Source organism: Strongylocentrotus purpuratus, unplaced genomic scaffold (genome assembly GCF_000002235.5).
Source record: "Strongylocentrotus purpuratus isolate Spur 01 unplaced genomic scaffold, Spur_5.0 spur5_scaffold_11, whole genome shotgun sequence".
In the NCBI taxonomy this organism is placed as follows: Eukaryota; Metazoa; Echinodermata; class Echinoidea; order Camarodonta; family Strongylocentrotidae; genus Strongylocentrotus; species Strongylocentrotus purpuratus.
This window is the reverse complement of record NW_022145596.1, coordinates 32,618,727-32,644,682: the sequence shown is the minus strand read 5'-3', so window position 1 is coordinate 32,644,682 and position 25,956 is coordinate 32,618,727. Positions and strand designations below refer to the sequence as shown.

Sequence of the window (25,956 nt, the reverse complement as noted above, 5' to 3'; positions counted from 1 at the left end):
GGTGATGATGGTGGTGGTGGTGGTGGTGGTGGTGGTGGTGATGATGATGATGGTGGTGGTGGTGGTGGTTGTGGGGATGATGATGACGATGACGATGATGATGATGATGGTGGTGGTGATGATGGTGGTGGTGGTGGTGGTGGTGATGATGATGATGGTGGTGGTAGTGGTGGTGGTGATGATGATGGTTGTGGTGGTGGTGATGATGACGACGACGACGATGATGATGATGATGATAATGGTGGTGGTGGTGGTGGTGGTTGTGGGGATGATGATGACGATGACGATGATGATGATGATGGTGGTGGTGATGATGGTGGTGGTGGTGGTGGTGGTGATGATGATGATGGTGGTGGTAGTGGTGGTGGTGATGATGATGGTTGTGGTGGTGATGATGATGATGATGATGGTGGTGGTGGTGATGACGACGACGACGATGATGATGATGATGATGATGATGGTGGTGGTGGTGGTGGTGGTGATAGTATGATTTTGCTGTAACAAGAATGACGGTGACAATGATCATGGTAATGTTATATAACTGAAAATATACAGACGAAGAGCAGAATAGATCTATAATGACAATCTACCTTGATATGCTACTTCAAACACTTGCCCATCATTAAAGCACAGTGTGTCAATACGATTTATTTGTATAATTATATAAAGTTTATATCTTCTAAGAACTTTAATAATCATTTTCTACGAGTCTTTAATAGAATGATCAATGATTAAAAGTTCTGGGAAGATACAAATAAAGATACAAGTTCATATATCAGGAAGTCACAATCATGAAAAGAGGGGGGGGGGGGGGGGAGATTACTCCAACTTTTTGGGCAACAGTGAATTAAGTTCCATATCCATGTCTTTCTAGCTTCAGGTACGTGACTCTGTCTCGTCATACCTATTGATATAAAACCAGAAGTATATATTGATTCCTAACATCGTTTGAAGTTTGCCGTTTCCGTTTGAAGTGCACACCTCAGTATGATCAGGTATTTCACTGTTTATTTTCTACGGAATTCGTCAAGTGCTTTCAATATGATCTCCTCACTTCTTTGTGAAATGTGTTATATGACTTATATCAGCCCACTTTTTTTAAATATTGACGAACAATACCCCCCCCCCTCTTGTTCTCTCTCTCTCTCTCTCTCTCTCTCTCTCTCTCTCTCTCTCTCTCTCTCCTTGGGAGCACTTATGTTTGAGATGAGTTCACTTCTATTCCCTTTTATAATTTAGAAGAATTATAGAGAGTTTATTTCCGGTCCCAAAGTATAGTGTCCTCGCAAACCATTAACAAGAAACACAATGATTTTCATATTCGATTATCAGCTATTATGAAGTAAGTAATTACGATTATGTAAAGTATAAATATATATGGCTATAAAACGAAAGTAAGATATTCGTGTAATTATTTTAGTTCGTGTCTTTGTTTCACTTTCAATTATATTTTGTAATGTTTATGTTTGTAAGGTGTTTTTTGGGGGGTCTCCTATAGTTACGTTTATCTTTCATATAAGCAAAGCTTTATGATTATGAGCAGCAGGTACACGTATTCTATTCTTGACTACTTCTGATTTGTTACTTCTAGGCTGTATTTGTTACTTCTAGGCTGTATCTAAGCGATCAAGAAGTTAATTACATGGTTATTCTCAAGGTAAATACTTTAGAGCACGTTCCTGCATTCTTACGTCAATGAGTGATGAATAATGGAGCTGCCTTCATCGTCGCCTTCACGAAACCTTTCTAAATAAGGACAAATACTCAACCATTATGCTCTCGTATTTCTCATTACCCGTGTTCCCCCCTCCCATAAGTGGCCATTAGTCTGTAGTTATTAAACATAGTTTATTTTGTAAAATTTATTTTCTCTCTCTTATTGAAGTATATTTTGTCTTCTTCAGACTATTGATGATAACCTGGCTACCGTCATGACCGTCATGACCAGCTGTCAAACTCTTGATCATTCGAGCCCTAACATGACTCCCGTCTGAAATATGGCTTCAAAGAATTTTCAAATATTGATTTACCTGTTGAAATTTTTTACTTCCACTTCTCAAATATTTGCCCAAATCTCAGCAAGTCTCCAGAGTCTAAATTCATGTCGCCGGCGTGACAAAATGACGACAAATTGAAAAAGAAAATCTTACAATGGAGTTATAGGGAAGCACTTAGGTTGCTAATAATTATGGCAACCAGCTTTTCTTGGTTGTATTAATTCAAACTTTCCATTCACATGCATGGCTGCTAACATATTGGTTTACGTTCTTTCAGAGGAATTCATGCTTGGGTTATAACAAATTTAACTCGTCATTTTGTATGTTCTTGCACAATTTTTATTTTCTCATTCTCTTTTATATCATCATCTTTTAAAGATAGGCCTACTTAAGAATGAAAGCACAGTAAACAAAGTAAAAACCTGAGGTAGACTGCAATCTCCAAGGGCCAAACAACCGCGCCCCTCAACCCTCCACCATGTCCACTTATATATTAAGAGAGGAGAAAACATTAAAACACTTTTAAACACTGTTAAAGGACTAGACATTGTTGTATTTCTAGGGAAAATCTTGGGAAAAATTTAATGTCGGGAAAGTTTAAGCCTCCCTCGAGGCGGTGTCTAGATTTAGGGGCACTTTACTGGAAAGTATCTTGGCAAACAAAAGTTTTCAAATTTATAGGTGCAGTTTGAATTTAAATTAATTTTAGTGATCAAAAAAAGACAAAAACCACACAAACGCAGATGGGGCATATTATTTCTTTGTGAATTATCCGCGATCGGCTTTTAAAAAGGGAACGGGCCGATCGTACCCCCCGGCCATATTTGCCAGTGCCCCCTTCTTACAAAATTGATATTAGAGTGTTTAAATACATGAGGACGAAGCCTACATCGAGGACGACTGCGAGGTTGAGAAATAAACGAATGCCAGGTAAGTTTCATTTCATTTCATTCATTTTCAAAGAATTTCACTATACAAATCTCGACATAACTTCAGTTTTTAAGAAAAAACAATAATTTGAATGGCAAGTAAATAAATGCTACTTCGTTGTGGGGGAAACCTTAGAAAGCAAAGCTTGTAATACAGGTTCACTGCATGGGAAGTTGGTTAATGAAGGAATATTTTATTTGAAGGCTGGATGTGAGATAGAATGAGGATAGTATATGTTGAACATTTTCATGTGATAGATTTTTTGCTTAAATCTGTACGTGGGAAACGCACTGAATTTGTTTTTATTACTTAAGGTGTTGACTATATGCGTCTGCCAAACGGACGTTGAAAACCGTGATAAATATTGGAATCAGGTCTGAAGTATTATTTACTTTTCTCACTAAAAAAAGAATAAATATAACAGAATCTTGAGAAGCTAGAATTCTTTCTATGTTTACTAACAGGGCTACGGTATATGTATTGACCGGTAGCTTCTCATTGTGATCCATTGTTCGTCTGACTGCAGCGAGCTGTTTATACTATCTACTTGACTGTATACTTGTTGATAGTTTCTTAGATGTGATGTGTGCTGAACACACTGATCATAGTTTACTCTTGACAGATTAGTAAGTTAAAAAGCTTAAACCCACCGATCAACTCTGAAGAGGGCATGCTGTCTTGGCTTAGTGGCGATTGAAAAGAAAAGAAGCTGGAATATCGTTACTGAGCGTGAGGATGAATAAACAACAAAAAGAAGAAATGTGGAAATGTATAAACGAGTAAGAAACGTTGACCTTTTCCACTTAGCAAATTTGTGAAAGAGGGGCTGAAAGGACCAAAAGCGGAAATTGAAATGAAAAAGAAAAATCGGAATAGAACTGAATAATAGGTAGCAGAATAATATATTATCTGAGTGTAATAAATAGGAATCGGAGAGATTATGGTAAATTTGGGCTGAATTAACCATTTTCGTCCTACCGGATATCCAGTTACTTCACCTGGGTGGAGTCATGGCTACAGTAGGCCTAGCCATATAGTTGTGCCAAATGACATCAGGGCCGCGGTGGGACTCGAACCACAAACCGTTTGATCCACAGTAAGGTGGTGTGCCAATAAACTATGAAACCTCTTCAATGTTAGTTATAATCTATATTATGTTGTTGGTTATGCAAAATAATTGCACAAAGTTGGGGTACAAGGTTATACAACTGAGAATGATTAATTTTCTTTATTATTGAATAAAGTCAAACTACAGACAGAAAATCAGCCGACTATAGGAGAGAGTCTCATGAGGTTGCATTATATGTCATCGTGAGAAAATAAGAACCTTCAAGTAGTTTAATACGGCATGAAGGAGAACAACAACCCCATGGGACAATTACACATGATGTGAGCCGAAACTAACATAATCTCTCTTTAATCAAAATCTTCTCAGTATAAAGATCATCATAAAAGACGGAGTAATCCTTTCTACGTCACGGTATATTTCTCTTTTATTGACTCTTCATGCCCAGGGTTCCATTTATCATAACACCTACCCATTCTACGCAAACAATACTAGGCTTCGGGTTTCCATGACAACGTGGTATATTCCCCACCCTTCTTGTTATACTAGTTTGAATGATTACCCGTTATGATAACCATTGCACAAACTGAAAGGAATGTTAGTATTCTCGATGTTTTCAATATCTCACTCGGTATGGGTCGTTTTGTCCTTCTTCACTGTTTTTTTTCCCGCCAAGGACAGACAAGGACAATTCTGAGTCATAGCCAGTATTCAATAGATATGAATTATAACATTGCCAGTAGCAAAATTGGATTTGCATCGAAAGTAAGTTGCACAATGATATCAGAAATGAAAGAGATATCAATGTTTGAAGATGTCCATCGTGCCTTCCTTATCAATTTCCTCTGTTCGTTTTAATATGTTTTTGTTTTTTTAAATGTGTTTGTGCTCAGTTGTTTACTGTTTGCTTTATTGATATAAAACGAAAACAAATTAAGCAGTGAATAGCAGTCATGGAACATGTAAAACAGATACATCTAATGATATAAACATACTGCAACGCATTTTGAGCGTATGTAGGCCAAGGTTATATAGGACAGCAAAATAGTGGAGGATGTGGGAGGGGGTCGCATTTAGTGAACTTCTCATGTTCCTTTACTACCCCCACCCCCCCCCCCCCCCTCGTTCAAGTATAGGCAGGCGCGTATACGCAAGGGCGGGGGATTGGGGTTAACCCCCCCGCCCCCTTGAACTTTTTTATGTGTATGTTTTGGAGGAAACTCCCCCCCCCCCCCCAAGGGCGATCGGCCCAATTTTCAAAATTTGGGACACAACAAAAAAATATATGTCCTCTTACCACCCCCCCCCCCCCCACTTATTCAGCAGTTGGCTGAGTCGTTGCGAAATTTTCGGCGTAATTTTCACATTTTAACCCCCCCCCCCTCCCCCCCTTGAAAAAAATCCTGCGTACGCGCCTGAGTATAGGGCTACGTCATCGGTGGTGTATCCACATCTTGTTTTCAAGGAGGGAATCAGAATCATTGTGATCCATGTATTTCGGCAAGAAAATCACTTTCCATCCAGGCCCTTATTTGCCGAGATAGATGAGGGTGCCCAACATTTATTTTCCACATTACATCTCTCCTCAAATTGTAACTTATTGTAACTTTTATCCCGATGTGATGTGTATTGCAACACTATAACGCAGTCAAAGATTAGCTGTTTTCGAGCGAGCAAAGGTGTTTACATTTCATTTTGATTTACAATTTTTGACAGTTGAATACAAGCATAATCTATGTTTAAGGATATTTCTGACTTTATTGACTTCACTTCGGCGTTTAATATTGAGCTCCCTTAGGCTTGCCCAAGCTTTCATGTCATGTTTAGAGTTTGGCTTATTAAATGATAAACATCACCATTTCGTGAAGTCGTATTGCGACTTACTCGAGGCTGAGCAAACACTGAAAATGGTGTATTATTTTTAAGGTTCTATAATGCAAATTACTTAGCTTGCAATGTTTTTCATGATGTTTGTTTTTTTCAATTAGTGAACAATTGTCAAGGGGGGGGGGGCACAAAACTTTTCTCCCTTAAAAAACGGCCTACATCACCAATATCAACTTCTATTCAGAGTGATTCAACTGGAAGCAAAGTGTTTCCCTCTCCAATTCTGACACCGTCTTTTCATCATGTATACAACTGCTATCATTAACCCAGAAAATATATATCATCATGTCACGAATGAACAAATAAATTACCTTGTATTACATGCACTTTGGTCACGGTATGTAACACACCCAGAATAATAACTAGAATTTGTACAAATCGTTTCTGATTACTTTTTGGAGCCCTGGAGGTGTAAAATGAAATAATTTCATTTTCATTCTTACTGTTAATTCAATCAATGCGGTCGTTTCTGTACGTAAGGGATTTACATTCAATTTGTAGATTTAATCGAAAAACTCACATAATAACAAGATCCGTATCGTTTACGTAAACACGAGGATGCCATAGAGAATTATTGTCAAGTATATTGATGTCACAAAAGTACATGTAAAGCAATTTGGAAGAAACTCGATTTGTCTATTCCTCCATTGCGAACCAATTTAAAGTCGTTTGAGAAAATAGTGTATATTTTTAGAACTTCCACTGGAGGTTTGATTAAAAAAGAAAACACAATTTAATGATTTGTTATAAAATCACTAATTCATCTTACTCTTAGTAAGTTCTGATTGTGGCAGAAATTAAAGGTAAAGACCAGTATTGGAAACGCCCCAATTTCAAAAAATGAAATGGAAGCTCTCATTACCAATCATGTGAAAGAATATGTTTTGACTAATACATGATGATAAAAAATTTGCCGGGAAACCGCCTACTAATTCATATATTTGGTAAATTTGTTTCTCTCGTGGTCTGTGAGAGATATAGGGTAGTCCCATATACATCTTTCTGTGTATAGTGCTTGTAACTTTACGAAGAATGGGCCAAATTTCTTATCATTTTGACGATTCCAGAACCTTGCAGATGCTAGATGATCAACCTTTTCTGATCGATTCCACAACGTTTCTTTCACAATGCAATCGCATGACCATAACTGGTCTTTACCTTTAAGTTGAAATGATATTGCCTACAACATAACCCGATTTCTTTGTATAGGCATGAAAAGTTTTTGAGAACTGCATAAGAGATACCATTTAAGGTATCTAATGTTGAACTTTATCGTTTTGACAATGTGGTTTGTCATAAATACAGACTAATATAATGACTATAAAAAAATAAAAAATAGATACCACCTCACGGTAAAAAAAGTGGCGATTGCCTCGCAATATCAGGTAATTTGAACATTCTGGCTGATGTCGGAGGGGGGGGGGGGCGCAACCCCTGTCCGGTATGTAAATAAGTATGTTGATGTATCTCAAATTTCATTAATTTACAGGACCTATATGTTATCATAGTCATCAGAGTTTAGGGGTCAGATGGATACCTGCAATATTTAAGAAGAACTCATTAAAAAAAAAAGGCTATATACATACGAGATATGTTTGTATGCATTGTTATTTATTATATTGTTATATTTTACACCTATTCTTATTGTGAATACAAAAATTATGTATTTCAATATACTTTATTGCTTTGTTTGGTTGGCCGTCTCGACAAAACCCCCTATTCTTTTCTTTTATGGCCATCCTAATTCATAAATACTGTTTTTTAAATACTGTATGATACCGTATACAATATATTTTAAAGCTTGTATATGTATTTATATATTTCATGTATATATTATTTTACCTATGTATTTTTGATGTATTTACTGGAATTTAAATAAACGAATACAATTGAATTGAGGTATACACAGCATAACTTTGAATGTACTTTTTGATCATCATGTTATACCGCAGCTTGAAATGGCCTCATCCATGATTCCATGTATGCAATATTAATGAAGTAAATACATCGGCACGGATGCATGTGAATGACAGAGTACATACCGACTACGAATACAAAGAAATTAGTTGTGTACCGATAAAAGCATTCGTTTACACTCCTATCAATCATTCTGAAACCAAATGTTGACATGAAATCATACTCGTGAAAGAGGCATTAATGACACGGATTCCTGAGGGTCATTCAACTTACACTCTCCATGAACTATATTTAAATCATGTATTTAAATCATGCAGAATATAGGACATACGTTTTAAAGATTGATAACAAGGACTAATCTATTTAGCATTAAGGAATAATCTATTTTACAGTACCGGCTAACCAAAGTACATTTGATGGACTTGATAGATCACTACAGAGAGGAAGAAGAAGACATAGAAGGAGGATAAGGAGGAGGAGGGGATGAAGAAAGAGGAGGAGGAGGAGGAGAAGAGAAGAGAAGAAGAACAACAACAGTAACAAGAAAGAGGAGGCGGGAGGTGAAGAAGAAAAAGAAGAAGAAGAAGAAGGAAATAAAAACGATAAAAGGTAGAGAGATACGGAGAGAGACAGAGAGAGAAGAGGGGGGGGGGGAGGAAGAACTATAGGCCAGAGACATGCAGGGAAACAAATACAAATAGTGGGAGGTGCAAAAAGCCTGACAGACACATCCAGACAGAAAACATGACAGACATCGGAGACAGACAGGAAGAGAGGAAGAAAATTAACACACAGCGAGAGAATAAATTTATGGACAGTCATACAGAAAAACAAACAAACAAACATGCAAGCCGACAGAAAAGCAGATAAACATAGTAAAGGATGAAGAGGAACAGAGCTCTAGAATGATGTCGGAGATGAAAAAAGGGGCGTGGTATTGCTACGCTTGACATCGTCTTACCCCTCTATTCAGCAATGGACGAGTCGAGACAGACTCGATTTACACGCGACATATGACATACACATTATAGTTTCTCTCACTCCGCCCGTGCATTGCTAGACAGGGGTTTACTATCTAATTGCTGAGTCTGCAGCGCATCGAGCACAGTGCAGGCAGCACCACACGCAAAATACTTGCGCAATCCTGAATCACTTTTAGAATGAATGAATGAACCCAGCGGAGCTCGCCACTCGTACTGTACACTGAATAGTATGTATTTTGTGAATTGTGGATTGAACTAACTTACTCTAGCTCTAGCTAGGGCCAACCAATTATTGTGGATAATCTGGTGTTTCTTAGGTCATCGACAAATTACGGAAGACGTGGAATACTTCTGGAATTAGACAGACGTAACTGAGCCGATCACAGCCTCCGAGCAGAGGGCTCTAATTCATGCACATTGACATTGTAAGTATCCTGCCTTTAGCTTTTCCTGGTACTAGTGGTAGTGGTTTAGTTGATCTAACCTTAGACACGTGTATACCTGTATACTGTGTAAAAGTTGTAAATGAATTTTTATTTTTGTTGATAAAAATATCATAGTTTGAAGTAAATGAGCATGATTCTGATGAATTATTGGGTTTGCAATACACACAAAGTTTTTTGTAATTTTTTTTAATTCGAATCGGTCACAGCTAGTTGATAACATTTCATAGATCTATGTCTTTTCAGTAAGGCACAAAAGATTGTGACCTTCATGACCTTGTTTAATGTCAATAATAGAAAAATGTAACAACAATATTATAAATGTCTTCACATTAAATGAATGTTCATGACCTTAATACATGTATAAGTACTAGCTCAGTGTGATTGCTAATTGAAATAGCTGAATACATGGTTTCATGATATGTTGCTATGTCTGGCAATCTTCTGGTTCATCTGAATACAGTGTATTAATACATTTGAATTCTGCTGCATGGCTCTTAATGTAGAGTCAAATTTAACTAACTACTAGTCAGTACACCATTCTATATTACCTTATTACTGGATCTAGTTTGAAAATACAGTATTTCCTGTATGCAGTCTGGTTTCCAGGTCTATCTTCTGCTTGTTGCTATATCTCAATTTCTATCTAGTACGTAGTTATCAAAAATTGTGTCTGTCTTTTTTGTTTAATTTATTCATTTTTTGTTTCATGTATTGTATTGTATTTTTTTGAATTGATTTATTTCTTTAATGGAGTATTCTCTCCATTCACTTTACTCAAATGCCCCATGCATCAGACATATGTAGTTCCCTTGCTTGCCATGCTAGGGTGACCTCTTACAATGTGACTGTGAGTGCACACACTCACTCAAAGATTGGTGTTACAGAATTTTGAAGAGGAGTATAAGATCACTAGCCACCATGGTACAAAAAAAGAGCCAGAAAATTCTATGTGATCTAGGTGATTGAGATTAAGTCGAATTAATTACATCCTGGATTCCAAATGGCAAGTTTATTACTCCTAAATTTTGCTGATAATTCTGGCAGAGACATTTAGAGGCTGACTGTTACTTACTTGATAAGTGCCCACACATAGATGGTCCAATGAGTGACTTTACTCAAAAGTCTTTCCGACTTGGAATCCCCCCTCCCTTTCCCCCTTATAGTAGAGAAGAGAGGATGATTTACTTTATCATTTTAGTACTTTACCAAATATAAGTTTTATTCTGACCTGATAGAAAGCAGAGCTGAAAATGTTGTAATATTCATATTCTGTGGTAAAACTGCTTATTCCAATCTGAATTTTATCTTAACTGTGATTAAAGATTAATTACAGATTTCTTTATCCTTAGTAAAAGATATCTCTTTAGAAATGAACACAATTTTGTTTGATACAGGAGTTTGATGTTCATGTTTATCAAATGAAAGTTGTTGTTTGAATCTGACCTAGAATGAGTTTATGATGACAGCTCATATTAAACCACCCACATTCAATGGAATTTAGATCACAGTAAACTATTTGTCAGGGCTTGCTAATTCAATTTAGAAAGTCCATCAGATATTTGGCACGCAATGGAGGATGTGATTGTTTTTACTCATAAACAAAGTCAACAGGACCTCTACATGTAGGTGGGTATGGAAATCAGTTATAGAGGCCAACGAAAGGTTGGATTGAAATCGTATTAACAAATATATCTCCATACTAGAGGGTTTTTGGGGTCCAAGTTAGACTTGACAGTTGACATTGAGTTACATGGTAATGTTGAATATAAAATAGAGGCTGACTGAAATTAAATTGCATATTCAGTAGAAAATCACAAATTCATACATACATCCCACCAACTACGATAGTAAACTCTGAATATCAAATTTGTTAGGGTCAGATAGAATATGTTTTTTCATATTCAAAATTGACGAATAAAAAATACCTAAGGAGCATTTTCTTTAAAAACTTATGTATTTATAGTTTTTTTGAAAGGGGGTCAATAAAGACCTCTGATAATATTGCATTACGTTTTTAAATGAACCCTTGTACAACTAAAGCCTCGGTCACAAATACCGTTACAGGCTGCTACGAACGCCGTACAAACGATTTTCAGACAATGGCAATTCGGGAAGACAATGGAAAAATGGAGATTCGTACGAAATAATCGTTCGTACGAACCTTTGTGACCATAGCTTTACACTGCACAACTATTTTTTTTCTTCTTCATGTATTGATTTCATCTGTCAATTTAGAAGAATTGTGTTTGTATTTAATCACTGGTGTGAAAATTGGTAAATGTTTGGAATTATTTATCCATTGTTTGTGTTCCACACTGTTGAATCATATAAGCTGTAACGACAACCCCTCCCCGTTCTCCTCCGCAAATTCCTTATGGTAGTGCTAAAAGTACCGGAATTCTTGACATACCCAACCTCTGTCAGACCAGACAATAATATAGGTGATCCTGATTAGAGTTAGAGGTATATACCGGTAAAGACCAGTTTTGGAAACGCCCCCCTCTCAAAAAATGAAATGGAAGCTCTTATTACCAATCATGTGAAAGAATATGTTTTAACTAATACGTGATGATACAAGTTTTGCCGAGAAATCACCTACTAATTGATATATTTGGTAAATTATTATATCTATTTGGACCTGATAGATATCGCACACGTGTCGCATAGTCCCATATACATCTTCCTGTGTACAGGGCTTGTAACTTGACCAGGACTGGGCCAAATTTCTTATCGTTTTGATGATTCCAGAACCTTGCAGCACACACCAATACTTATCTGATCGATTCCACAACATTTCTTTCACAATGCAATCGCCTGACGATAACTGGTCTTTTTCTTTAAGCAGCCATCCATTACAAAGCTGTCTATTCAAGATTATTTATGTATTTAGATTCAACCTAAACTATTTCCTAGTGACCATAAGGGATTTGTTACATGGATTACAATTAGATACAGTTAAATGGACATGATGTTATGTAATAAACCCAAAGTGGTATGTTTTAGCTCTCTTGCCATCGAGAACCTCATGAGGAAATGGTGGTATGCTCATGCTGTATAGATTGTATTGTTGATGGTGGTCTATAGTTTTTCTTTCTCAAGGAACCATCAAATCTGACACAGTCCGGGCAGACGGGTTGATAAAGTAGGAAGCATCAATCTGTTCCAAATCAATATTTTCTTGTTTGTAAATCTTTATTATGCATGAAACATCCATGCTGCAAATGGGTAGATAATGTTAAAAAGTCTGGAAATTTGAAATGTCATAATTTAAAAATTAAGTGTCAAGTTTGCCTTTGCCAACTGTCTCACTTTGTCCTGTAGAAGAATCAGAGTAGATGGCCTATTTTTCATTTTCTTTACAATCATAGTATTTGTAGAAAAATATGTGTTTTTTTGCATCGCAGTATTTTTGCCATACATAAGGGTATGTGTTTTCATATAGAGTAAGAGTAGAAATAGTGAGATGGTTTTCAGATTCAGTTCTGAATGCCACACCTCGACCATGGACATGTATACATGCAATGAGAGTGGCCTGTCCAAGTATTTGTATAGGTCCTTAGGTCATGATAACTTTTATGGAGGAAATATTTCCAGGCTTTATACTGGCTGCCTGAGATGTGGAAAACAAGCTCCATCAACGTTTAGCCATAGATACTCCAGGCTGTCATTTCACATTCACTGTTAGGTCTATAGAGTATAGTGAGAGTTCATACTTCTGACTCAATCTGTACCCAAAATCATGCTACATCTATCTTTCATATTTACAGCTACAATGCTTGCCAGAGCATGTCGGTATCTGCTATGTAATATTTATGCTATTGGTTTCTGTGGTTTATGGACAAGGTTATGCTTTATTTCCTTAATTGTTTGTACATTTATTGTATAGGTGGTTGATTTTGTGAAATAAAACCATATCATTCATGCATAGTAAATATTATGAGAAGAGACTAATATTTCCGGATGTAATCATTCATGATTCATCATTGTGATTAATGAGAAATCTTTTCTTACCAAGCCCTCTCTATTGTTACCTCACAACTGTACCTTTGACCAAATTCAGATAAAGGTTGTTTAAAGAAAAATTGCTCAAAGGTACTTGACATCTGTTTGAACTGGTTTTATTTGTTAATTTCTAATCTGATTAGGTCTTTTCCTTGATCTCTTGTACCCCCTTCCTATTTAGAAGACACCCTAATTAGATCAAAATGTCTTGACATTTAAATTAGTCTGGAACCTTTTTTTTCTCTCTCTCTCACTTTCTTTCTCTCTTTCTCTCTATGTCCCTCTCTCTCCCTTTCTCTCTCATTCTCACTTTTTCTTTCTCATTCTCACTCTCTCTCCCCTTCTCTCCCTCTCTCCCCTCTCTCTCTCTCCCCCTCTCTCTCCCCCTCCCCCTCTTTCAACCCCTCCCCCTCTCTCTCCCCTCTCTCTCCCTCTCTCTCCCTCTCTCTCCCTCTCTCTCCCTCTCTCTCCCCTTCTCTCCCTCTCTCTCCCTCTCTCTCCCCCTCTCTCCCCCTCTCTCCCTCTCTCTCTCTCCCCCTCTCCCCCTCCCCCTCTTTCACCCCCTCCCACTCTCTCTCCCCCTCTCTCTCCCTCTCTCTCGCTCTCTCTCCCTCTCTCTCCCTCTCTCTCCCCCTCTCTCCCCCTCTCTCCCTCTCTCTCTCCCCCTCTCTCTCTCTCTCTCTCACTCTCTGTTTATTCAAATGTTCTGAAATACTATCCAATCCAATCCAAAAGATATTTGATATAGCGCCTTTTCCTTGCAGTTACAAAGCGCTGCACACACGCTCCACAATTTGATAAGATTTCATGTTACTAACCTTCTATACTTTTTTTTTGCTGGCATATATATATATATAAACATATTGGTCATTTACCAGTATGAAAAATTAAAGTTAAAATTAAATTGTCCTGTTTAGTGTTTCTTGAATTAATTAATGTTCCTTTTGTGGTTTTATTTACCTCACATTGTCAAGATTAAAACAGATTAAACTCATTTTAACATGCTGTACAGATTAGTTTAATTTGTGAATATACATTAGGCCTATAAGCATCTGGGGCCGTATTCAATTTGATACTAGAATTGTGTCAATTTTTGGGGATGTGGTAGTGGTTGGTTATTTTAACTGACTGCTAAGAAAGCATGAATGCTTGTTAGTAAGCATTTTACTTTGCATTTATCTTAACTAAGTAAAATGGCTCAAGTCTTATGCAGATCACACTTAACTATTGTACTTAGTAAGCCCATGGTGGCCATTGTGACGTCACTAAGCCAATCTAAAATTATTTGCGAAAAACGTGTCGCATTGAATACGCGCTGATTTAATTGTGCCCATGAAAACCAAATACCATGTATCAATATGGATCACTCTAGAGCGTTTCATCAATAGAAATTACATATTTATGTGGGGAAAATATATCATGATCTAGAGCATATGGCATAGTTACAACTGAAATGTGAATGGATGTACTTTCCAACACACTCAAAAGTCTAAGAGGTACTTATAGTGAACTATAGTGAAGGGTGACCAACAATAATACTGTTGTTCTGGAAACACTGAATGTCCTTGGTGTAATGAAAGTCCTTAGTCTGTGGTACATGTATTGTTACACCGAATGCCAATGAATAGAATGAATTGTTATAAGATGAATAGGTCTGATATGGATTATGAATGAACTCATATTTGTATTGTAGAGTGATTATTGAGATAGGGGAGGCAGATGGTGTAACAATAATCACCGTTTAGCAGCTGGTATCTAAATTTCTCACTGATTACAGCTGACTGGCCCGAGAGCAGCTAATTGAAGGGAGAAGTTCAAGCATCATGGTGATACGCAGTGGTGAGGAATTCATCACGTTTGCCGTTATTGAGAGACCCAGAATGCAACTTAAAGGGACCAGTCAAGCACCAGTGCTGACATATGTTGTATAACTTTTACCCAACTAATTGATTCAAGGGATTGATCAACTATCATATTAGAAGGGGAAAAATGGCAATCTTCTGTGATGAGAAAATTTGTCAAAATTAAAGTCAAGTTTATACATATACTTACATGTATATGATGTCTGAGCAAATATCATTTTTAAAACAAATATCTGTTCTCACAGGTATGTTTAGTCATTCTTCATTCAAATAAGCAAGTGCAAAAAAGGGTATTGCGAAACATAGGAACATTTCAGTTCATCAGAGGTTTACAGATTACATGTACAAATGTATGTCTGAGCAGTGAGCAAGCTACAGTGTATATATCGTCCTTGTTTTCACGAAGTGACGGTAGTGAGGAAAATCGTAACGCAAAGTGAATGCAATTTTTTTTCACTACCGTTACTACGTGAAAACAGCGACGATATATATCCAAAAGCATTTTACAATGTATCCGTATCTAAATCATATTTGCTTTCCCGGTACTTCATTCATTCAAGTGCTTTAAAAGTGTATTACAAAATACAGTAACGTCTATTGATCAGAGGTTAAAAAGACCAAAGGTTCACAGTGGACTGAGAGTCCATGAGACATTGATGATGAATTTGGTCTTGTGTACTTGTACATGTATGTACCTTCTTAGAAACAAGACAAATTGTTGTGGTGAATCTCATCTTGTGGAGCTTCTGTTGTTTTATGTGTAAGACCAAATAATGTTCATTCATTGCTAACATCCTTTAGTTGCAGGGAAATTTTAGCCTTGATGTGTATCCATGATGATTTGTGATTAGGGGACATCCCTTTTAAGTTTTGTAAGCCTTTTTCGTCCACTGCGTTAATTGATGAGTGGTCTGAAGGAGTGGGGAAACCCAGAATCAGTACAGGAACTAGTCATGATTTCTCAATGCCTCTACTATCTTTATTTATAAAGCAGTGATGAAACTAATAAAGAGACAGGTCAACACAATTACCATGCTTTTTTCTTCCGGGGGGGGGGGGGGGGGGGGGGGGATACAAGATTGCTATATACCGGTAGCTAAAAGTCTCCTTCCTTACCAGAGTTGTGCAGATCTACCAACATTCAACAAGCAACTACCGGTACATGTATATATCATAATGTACAATGAACATGTACATGTAAATCCTTGATTTAATTGACTTGATGCTTAGTTTGTACAGTGCGTCAGATGTAATCTACTTCTAAGCTTTTAATTTGAATGACAGGAGAGAAAATATAAGGCCTTAAGATAGGTGTATCTGATGGCTGTATATGGAAAGGGGCATACAGTACATGTATGTTCAAGAATGATAATGTTATCACTTATCATTTGGAAGGTCTTGTCTCAATCCGTACTTACATGTACATGTTTGTTTAATTATCAAGAGTAAATTTCAAACGATGATTCATGTTCTAGGTATTCAATGAGGTATGTGCACCTAGTCTTTTAAGATCATTTACAGATTATCGGGTATGAATATGATTATATGAGAGAGGATTTTGGGAGATTTTCTATGAAAAGAATATCCTAACCTGATCTTTTCCCAACGATTATAGCTACAAGAATTTTAGATAAATAATGAATAAGTGTAAAGATTTAGTCTTTCTTAATCTCTCGCTGTCATGTAATCCTGATAGATTGGACAATACAACCTTCACGTATAAAGTCTTAATGCTTTAATTGCTTGTCTGGATACCTCTTTGGTCACGTTCTTATCATAAAATCAATACAATTTATCTGGAGTTAGTATTGAAACAAGTCATTGCAAGGCTGTATGAATCTACAATAAGGATTAAGGTTCACACACAAATCCATTAACTTTAACTTTAGGTTGTACTGTAGTTTTAAACTTTAAGGTTTATCTTGTAGTTAGAGACTGTGCCAATTGTGTGGATACATTTCTGATTACAAAACTGTAAGTTTAGCTTATAGTTTAAAATTGGTCCAGTCGTGTACCGTATGAAGTTATGAACCCCAGTTGTTGCTAGTGGATCGATGAATAGAGTGGAGAAGTGTGACGTCATCAAAAATCTATTTTTAGAATTTCTCAATTTTTTCTTCATATTCCGAAAGAACACCAAAAATAATGTCAAAATGTTGAAAACCAATTGAATATTTTAAGTATTGGCTGAGATATGACCATCTAAATGAATATATGTCCTATGGGAGCTCAGTGTTATATGCTCTGGCTTCTAACCATTAGCTTTTCAGGTTTTTCAAACACAAAGTTTAAAACTGTGATGGTCCCATGTGAACATATATAGTAACTCTGGCATTTGATGGTCATTTGATAAAGAGTTCTACAAGAGTGCTAAATGGTTTTTGTCTGATGCTGTAAGTGATAACAATCGTTGATAATTTGTGTCCATCAGGAAGTAAGAATGTTTAGGCAGAGACTATTGGTTGGTAAACACTGATCTTGACCTCTGCTATGTGTAGAGGTATATGACTCAAACGAGGTGAACTTTAAGACTTTAAACTTTAAAAGCATACTGATTAATATGCCTATCAATATTCGTAACAGTAGTAATAGGCTATTCATTACTGCATTTTACTCTGTAAATTGAACAATTTCAGCTTTTAGCTGCATGTCTGATGATTTTTATCTCAATAAACCAATACAATACATGTACAGTAGTACTTATTGCTACTACATTACTTCTCATATACTTCTAAAATTACTGCACCAGTCATCTACCTCTACACATACATTTGTAGGTGAAAAGTATGGAGTTCTGAGTATCTTCCTGGTATATCACACCAAATATCTTGTACTACTATGGAATACCGGAGTACTACAAGCAGACTTCCATTCACGCTGTGTTTACTGCAGAACCATAGGAAGTTTTACTCAAATTTGAATTTGAAATCCACAAACATACATGTAGGTCTTTCAAATGACTACCTACATGTACATGTATATTACACATACTCTTTCTAACTATTTACAATTGTAGTGATGATTTAAAGTGAGGAGGCGAGAAATAATGAGATTTAGAAACATATTTTAATGTCATTGTGTTGTTATACATACTGTATATAATTTTGTTTCTTTTTGCAGTTTACTCACTCCCCATTTCAATGAATATCTGAGTAGTATAGTTGAGAGAAGAGGGCCTTTTTAAAGGGACATCTCAATTTAATGATAGTTAATGTTACGACATTCCTTCAGACACCATCCTTTGGTCACCTGGTTGAAAGCAGGTTTAAACTGGCTTTAAAATCCTTTTCTTATGATAGCAAAAATCACAGAAAGAAGCATGTGTTATAACCATGTAGTGGTAGAGGCGCACAGTGTGCCCACAAGATTCGCATAATGTGAAATTTAAAAGTCTTGTCAACTATCAAGACTGTTTCTGATCAATCCTGAATGTCCATGAATAATAAAGACAGACATTGCTTTATGATAAATGTATTTATTAGTTATTATTAGTAAACATGTGATGAATCTATTTATGAAATATTATGAACTATTATTAACACTTGGGGCAATTTGAATACCCTATTATAATATATGTCCCATAGAAACCATGTAATACGTCACTGTCATGTTCAGTTGTTCACACATTTCAATAGGTTGATTTTTCTAAAGCAGTTACCACTATTATGTTTATTATATAACTTGTCTCTGAAAGGCTTGCAAGAGCATCATGGTAAATAATTTGTTTGCCAGGTCTCACATCATTTGCACGAGACTGTAGGGACACTGAATAATGAAAGATGTGGCATCCCAAATTCTCTTCTATGATCTACTTTGAGCTAGGCTTGCGTGAGACATCTAGGGGTGCGTTTATCGGGTCTTGCCACTAGATATGTACATATCGAACCCCACTATCGAACCCCATTATCGAACCCCACTATCGAACCCCACTATACGAATGTGATTTTAGGAATGTCGCGTTTATCGTCTCTTTAAGATTCAAAATAAAGGCCTTGTCTCTGCGCAGCTGCTTTGGGCCGTTTGACCCGGGAAGCAGAGAGTTGCTCGGTGGTCAACTAGGGCATAGCACATGGTGCGCACTATTTCGCTGAACCAGAAATTAGCCGGGGAAGGTCCGATATGTATGTGGCGTTCAAAACAGCTTTGCGTTTTATCATGTCTCAGAATCGTGATTGTGGCTGTATGTCACATTTAAAACACACCTTTTTGCGTCTTTAGATATGCCCATATCTAAAGACGTTTAAAAAAGGCTTTGCGTTTATCACCTTCAAAATTTGCCTGAAAGGCGTTTGAGAAACCTGATTCTAGGCAAAAATTTGGTCAATAAACGCAACCTAAGGCTAGAGTCTAGAGAGGATTGGAGATGGTAATGAAATTCTTTTGACCTTTCTTTAAAGGTTCACATGTCTGCAAGAAAATCTTATGATGCCATGAAGATGGGCTAGATCATGTGTTATCTATTTAATGCTTCACAATGCCATCAGAAAGGGATTTATTTGTGACCTTTTCCCTTCTATTCATATATTATAAATAAGTTATTCTACTCTTCATCCTAAGAGAAAATGACATTGGTTTTGACAAGGATGAAAAAAGGTAGATGCCATACTGAATAATACTGATTAACAATAATAAATTGTTATTAAGATTTTTAATCAAGGTACCATTTCAAATCATAATGTGAACTGGTTTGTTACTTACAGGTTAAGTTGATATGTACCAGTATGCCTTGCCTCAATGGCATTTTATGTAAAATCTCTCTCTCTCTCCATAAATTTCATTTGAGGGGAATATGGTTCTCTTGTATTCAGGGTGTTGGTTTGTGCATGTAGATCTCCATGGTTTGTGTAATCATGATCATGCAAGGCTACATTAAGCTACATCTGGAATGATGCATGTAATTTAGGTCATGTTCTACAATGGAAAAGGTGTAGGAACCCATCATGCGTGCGCAACCTTCCATATGGAATGAATGGATGAAATCATTTGTTAAAGCCCCTCTAAAGAGTTGGGAGCCCCAAATTTGCTAAAATTTTGATTACAAAATTTCACTTAAATTGTATCATAATGTGAAAGAGGATGTCATTTAAGACACCCTTCTGCACAGATTTCTCAAATATTGATTAAAGAATACATTAATTAGGTTTTCTGTTGTACGCAGAACATCCTTGCAGAAATGTGTCTTAAATGACATCCTCTTTCACATTATGATACAATCTAAGTGAAATTTTGCCATCAAATATTTTGGGCTCCCAACACTTTAGAGGGGCTTTAAAAGCCAAAGGGTGTTACATGTAAGTGTTAAAGTGGATGAGTTAACGCCCCTCTAACTCCAAACAGACAATAGCATCGTTGAGTCAAGACCAGAGGAAATTGATGAAAGCCTGTTTCATGAAATCTGTCACATTTTGGCTGAGGTTTATTCAAGGCACCAGTTGTGAAAGACACATCATATTACCACAACCCATTTCCGTTTTGCCCACCACGTTTCAAATCGTTAATTTCCTTGATACTAGAAAGAAGAAAAGTTCAGCTGCTTCAAAAGGTGATTTTTTTTTCCTGGTTGTTAATCATCATTCAGATTTCAACAAAGTTTATATCTTATAACTTATAAGTGACTTTAAAGGGAGGCTTTACTACTTCAGCCAGAAGAGATTAGACCACACAGCGAGCAGCGAGGTCACTGTGACAGGTGGCTATCTCATTAACTCAGCTCTCATATAACATAAGAAAAAGAGGATCATGGGGGACCAACAGGCACTGATTGGGGAAGTTTTCTATATAGAGGGAGCAAGTAGTAGCTACAAGTGTGCCTTTAAGTTGGAGCATGTATTGTTGAAAAATTGCTAGCACTACATGTAGGCCTACATGTATCTCCTAACCACATAAACCTGATCACTTTCAGTCAGATATATGCCTAGTGTACTGGTACCAGTAACCATATACCAGTATGAATCATCAGATTAAAATACAACTAGTGAGCTAGATTACATAATCATCATGTTACATCATCTTATGCAAACACTTGCTCTCAGAAAATAATGATCATAATGATGATGATAATAATAATAATGATATTAATACTAATTATAATAGTAGTAATGATAATAATGATAATGATAATGATATTATCAATAATAGTAGTAGTACTAGTACCAGTAATAATAATAATGATAATAATAATAATAATAATATTAAAAATAATAATAATAGTACTGATTCTGGTGATGATGATAAAATAAACTTCTAAAAGGAAAAAGAAAGAAGAGGAAATAGTCACTGGTATTTAATTAAACAATATGATCCACCTGTACATGAAACCTGTATGTAAGCCTGTAATGTTTTCCCTTTAATGAGATATTGAATTTTAGAAGCACATGCATGCATGCCTGGAAGGAACCTTGAGAATAATGATGAACTTTGCACAGTGTAGATCAGTCAATCTATTAGCGTGTATTGATTTAATCCGTCTGGTCCTAGCTATGGTCTGTTTTTTTATGCATGGTAGACAGTCAGGACCCTACGGCCATGTGCGGCAGAAGGTTGTAAGTACTCTCCTGCTTGTAAGTCAGACTTTGCTAAAAGCTTATCAATACTGTACAATACAAATGGACAGATACACATACATGTACATGTACATGTAGGTATATATCGTATCTACCAAATACAGTGAGCAACAAAATTCACATTGGGATGGGTTTTTATGGCTCCATGCTATAAATGGGGGGGGGGGGGGGGGTGGTGACAGGGAATATATTCAGATCATTTGATTATTTTTATGCAAACCAGGGTAGTATGTGTAGCTGTGTTAATTAAGACTGAATTCATAATGTAACATGTTAACAAGCGTGAATTCATAAATTGTGGTTGTAGGACCAATACGACCCTTTAAAAAAAGTATTAAGGTAGAAAGCTAATTAATTATCGATAAGCTAAATGAATGCTCAATGTGATTAGAACAGTGACATAAGAAGCTCGTTTGTCTAAAGATCCTTTGTTTACTTGTTTGAGTGTTGGTAAATATGCACTTGTGTCCTTATGGTCCCATACATGATACCAACAAGCATGCACAATAGAAGATCCCTTATCCAAACAATACTAGACCATGTCTCCTCTTCCATTGACTTTGTTATTAGCTCTGTTATAATTAATGGTCAGCCTTAGCATATTTGAATAACTGTCATGTGTTGTCATCATGAATATATTAGCATGTTCAGATCATACAAAATTGGTAGAGACTTGTATCAAGAAACGTCTAAAGAATCCCTGTATAGCGAAAGGAGCATTCACACTAGAAAACTTTGTATAAAGAAACGTATAAAGAAACGTTCGACAAAGAAACTATAGTTTTGCAGAGGTCAATTGACAGGACAACTGGCCAATCATCAGCTAGTACATGCTCACTATAAGCCCCACCCAGTTACATGTACATGTTTTTGTATGATATGACGTTCATATGGCTACAAGATCCTGATTCTTTATTGGGTTTTTGTTCGAAACGATGCTCAAACATGCATTTCGCTATAAGACATTACATGACATGACGTTTCATACAACGTTCATACCAGTAAAAAAGTAATTATTTATGGTATACATGTAGCTGTACCACTCTCGTAATGCTGTGGGAATGCATTCTGTTAGTTTGAACGCAAGGTATTAGGTCATGACTGTTATTTGTTTGTAGGGTGTATACATGTACAAGAGAATAAAGTGAGTAAACAAAATAGGTTCATAAGTCAGTATAAGAGTACTGGTATATATCAGTAGTTCACTGCTCTACATTATATCTCACGTTTTCTCAACTTTAATTCTTCTGAAAGTCAACATGCAGAATTCAGGGCTCATATTCTTCATAAAACCTTACTACTGGTAAGCCTAGTTATTTACTACATTCACTATAGCCTATGGAATTAGTTGACAACAAGCTTAGTACCTTGGGCTCCCCTCCCTCACCACCGGCTGGATCCGCCCCTGTCGTATAGCCAGTGGTTTAGATCCTTAGGGGAGACCGGGGACAATATTATGGTATGTACAATGTACAGTAGGCTTAGTATGCATGGTTTTATGAACATGGGCCCAGGTTTCTAAAATTATAGCCTATGTTTGGTGTGTATACTAAGGTCTGTTTATAATCTTTTCTCCAAACTTTGCTTTTATTGTGATTTAGGGTGAAAGCAAATTTAAAAAAAATTCTTATATATAAACTATGTAAAGTTAAAATATTTCCAGTTACAGATTCCCATCTACTGAAAAATGTTTCACAGTGGCTGCTTTGAAGATGTAGAACAATATCCCCCTTTCCATCAAAGAATTAATCCGTCTTGCCTCTTTCCAAAGATCCCTTAAAACATACTTCTTCCCTCAGTAATAATAGTAATTTAACTATTATTACTTGCTTCATGCGTCTCTTCACAGTCTGTCATTTTGTAAACGGTACTTTTTGTTTTTAGCGCTCCTAAATAATAAATATTGTTATTATTAATGTTTGAAAAAGTCAGAAAGGTAGAAAAGATATGTAGATTTCATTTGTTCAGAGCCAGAAGGGTATTGATTGAATGAGTAAATGCCCCAGGGGGGGGGGGGGATCACGCCCAACATGACTGGCTACGCACCCGCGTCCAGAAAAAGCGGCAAAAGGGTGTCTTTTTCAGCTATACGGCGGCGTCGACTTTTTCCTTAAAAAAGGGTCTTTTTCAAGCACTGATCGTACCAAAACCAAAAAAAGGGAACCTTTTCAGATTCTCAGGTTCGGCGTCGTCTACGTTTTCCTTAAAAAGGGGGTGTTTTTCAAGCACTGATCGCACAAGAAAAAACCCAAAAGGATACCTTTTCAGGATCACAGATTTCAATGTTTTCTTTAAAAAGGGTTATTTCAGAAAAGGTGCGATATACGCCATTAGGGTCCATTTCAGATGTTGATGGACACGGTTGGGTAGCATTTGTGTATGATCGTGAACCCCCTGGGGTAAATGCCTTTCTGGCTCCAGACAGAAGTTTTAAAAAGTGACTTTAACACGTTAATGTGTAGCATGACTTGGAAATATCAACTGAACTTGATGCCTTTGACCTACATGTAGATAAAGGTCTTTGGAAGTGAACACTTTGCATTTACATCTTTTTGATCAAGTTTTTTATTGATATGATTAAATGATCCGCAAGCACTTAGAAAAGCCATCTATCTTATCTATTTGTTACTGCTATGAATTTACCGTCTTGTCTTGAAAGAAGTTTCCTGGTAATTAATTTGAGAGCTTCGTAAAGCAGGGGCGTGGGGTAATCAGGAAATGTTTTAATTACCCAGAATCCACTTCACCCTACTTCCATGAACCTCCCCGTACAAGCTGAAGAGTCTCTTGCATAGACAGTGATAATTATAGACCTACACAATAGCATTATCATTTGTATCTTAGCACTGTCTATGTGTAACATACACTTTGATACTGGAAATGTTATGCTAAACAAATGCAAACACAGGTGCTTGGGAAGTTGGGTTGTAATTTGTTTCACTTGAATTAATGATCAATAGAATGTGCAGATAAGAAGAGAATGATATCTTATATTTAGTCATATAACCAAAGTTCAGTCACATTAAAACTTTAATATTTCTTGATGCTGAGCTTTAACAACTAGTGACTCAACCTGATAACATTTCATACTGCTCTTAATAATAGGGAGAAGATATAACTGATGATACTGATCAGATGTGCTCACACGGTTGTAAATACAGTGTAGTATCAGAATTATTTATGTTATAGTTTGTTCAGACTACAGAAAATTACCTTGAAATTTGAATAAAGTAACTCATTTTGAAGAGGTAAATCAACATGACAGTTTTTAAATCATCAGTGTGCACAGATGATAAACCATGCCCAGTTATATGATACTGTACCACGTTCAGACAATTAGAATGTGACCTTAATTCTTTATCAATATTTCATTTGAAATGATGCTCAAACGTGCATTTTGTTTTATGACGTTTCTTTATATGTTGTTCAGACAAGGAAAAAAAGTTATTGGATTATTACTGTATACACTGTTCAGTAGCTCTACAATTATTGTAATACAATTAATTCTGTTAGCCTGGACGTGGGGTTAGACTAATGTATGAAAAACTTATTTTCACTCTTACATGTATTACTAGATGAAACGTAAGGTGAATCCAATGAGGCGTGTGAAATATAATCATTTTGTTGTGAGAGAGATAGAAAAAGATATAAGGCAGACATTAAGATATACATGTATGCATGTACATGTGTTAGAGATGGCAGAACATATAACTCATTGTATTCATATGTCATATTTTATAATTTTTGCAATTGTTCATTCCAGACAAAGCCTTGATGATGGATCAATCATTTGTTTGATATCTCCTGGTGTTTTCTCTCCTATCTTAGAGACTTGTATGAGCTAGGATTACAGGCTTAGTCACACCTTGAAGACGAACTATTAATACTGCGTTTAGACTACCAAAATTCATTGTATAGCTGTACGATAAGTAATTCAAATTTTGAACAAAATCTGAGCATCTTATAAAGAAACGTGAACAAATAATGAAACGTTCTTTAACGAAAAGCTTGAATATTTGGGCATCATATTAAAGAAAACTCAATAAAGCATCAGCATCCCACTCTAAACTTCAAATTGTACGAAAATCGTATTACTGGGCGGGGTTAAGCGTGACCATGCACTCATGATTGGCTGGCTGTCATGTCAACTGACCGTGTCAAATCAGTTTCTTTTTCATACAATGTTTCTTTATATACAACATTTCTTTATACAAGTTTCGTATAATTTCCCGTAGTCTGAACACGCTATGAGATCCAAACCACTATATGTTTCACCAAGGAATTATTAGGATGAACTTGGTTT

At 36.3% G+C, this 25,956-nt stretch overlaps 1 protein-coding gene across 2 annotated transcripts in view; it reads left to right on the top strand.

Moving 5' to 3' along the window:
- The first annotated feature begins 8,832 nt into the window (after positions 1-8,832).
- Positions 8,833-25,956, top strand: part of LOC592222 (tripartite motif-containing protein 2) — a 64,576-nt gene continuing 47,452 nt past the window's right edge. For both annotated transcript variants that reach the window (XM_030981200.1, XM_030981202.1), the window contains exon 1: positions 8,833-9,205. The gene's annotated coding sequence lies outside the window, so the exon portion shown is untranslated. The remainder of the gene's footprint in view (positions 9,206-25,956) is intronic.